At 44.9% G+C, this 1273-nt stretch overlaps 1 protein-coding gene across 1 annotated transcript in view; it reads right to left on the bottom strand.

Annotated features, from left to right (window-relative positions):
- The window catches only part of LOC106882030 (transient receptor potential cation channel subfamily V member 5), a 156109-nt gene that overhangs the window by 140180 nt on the left and 14656 nt on the right, over window positions 1-1273 (bottom strand). The window lies entirely within an intron of this gene.

The raw sequence follows: 1273 nt of genomic DNA, 5'->3' as shown, positions 1-1273 counted from the left end.
AATGAGCCCTGCTCTTGACAAGCATACACGACTGCAAACATTGCAGATTAAGCTTTCCCCATTCACTATATGAGCCGTGCGCTTTCGCGCAGCTCGCTTAAGTTCTTCATGATGGATACGTGCTCTCTCAAAAGTGTCGATCCCCTCCTTAACCTGCTTCCTCCATCCGTGGTGATGACAGGCATTGTTCTCCCAGTCAGTGTCCTGCATATCACAGGCCTTTAATGAGGACTTGATACAGTCCTTAAATTGCAGCCTTGGTTTCTGCCGGAGTCTCCTTCCATTCACAAGTTCTCCATAGAGCATCTGCTTAGGAATCTTGCTATTTCTTCATTCTAATAAGGTGTCCTGTCCAACGTAACCGGTGCTTGTGCACCATTGCCTCAATACTCAAGATATCAGCTGTCCTCAGGATCTGTGTGTCTGGAATTTTTTAGGTCCAGCCAACATTGAGAATGTGCCTGAGACATCTCTGTTGAAAGCGTTCAAGGACCCTTACATGACGTTTGTACAGAGTCCATGTCTCACATGAGTAGAGGAGCGATGTCAGTACACATGCACGGTACACAGCAACTTTTGTTTGCCTTGCGATGCCATGCTAGGACCAGACACGAGACTTAAGACACCGAAAGGAATTAGTTGCTCGCTGCAACCTGAATGATATTTCCTCATCCAGGGAGCAAGAACGGCTGAGTGTGCTGCCCAGGTAGACAAACTTGTCTACTACCTTCAGAATTGTTCCTTCAACCAAGATAGCTGGTTTCATATATGGATTTCCTGGTGCAGGTTGGAACATTACAACAGTCTTGTCCAGGCTAATGCCAAGTCCAAATGCCTTGCAAGAAGCAGAAATGCAATTGATGAGTATTTGCATGTCATTCACTGTATGAGTGACTAAGTCACAGTCATCTGTATAAAGGAGGTCACGAATAATAGACTGGAGAACCTTTGAATTGGCAGCAAATCGGTGAAGGTTAAAGAGGCGGCCAGAAGATCGATATCTGACATATATTCCCAGAGAGCTAACCTTAGCAAAAACATGAGTAAAAGCAGCAGCAAAGTACAAAGAAAAGAGAGTTGGGGCAAGGATGTCACCCTGCTTGACACCATTCTCTACAGGAATGGGTCCCACCATGCCACCAACAACATTGACCCAAGCCTCCATCCCATCATGAAATGATTTAATTATAGATACAAAGTGATCCGGACATCCAAGTTTGCCAAGTATTTTCCATAGAAAGGCCCTATTTACAGTATCAAAGGCCTTTGTTAA

The sequence above is a fragment of the Octopus bimaculoides genome, chromosome 3 (genome assembly GCF_001194135.2).
Source record: "Octopus bimaculoides isolate UCB-OBI-ISO-001 chromosome 3, ASM119413v2, whole genome shotgun sequence".
Classification (NCBI taxonomy): Eukaryota; Metazoa; Mollusca; class Cephalopoda; order Octopoda; family Octopodidae; genus Octopus; species Octopus bimaculoides.
The sequence above is the reverse complement of the archived record's forward strand: the minus strand, read 5'-3'. Positions and strand labels throughout refer to the sequence as shown.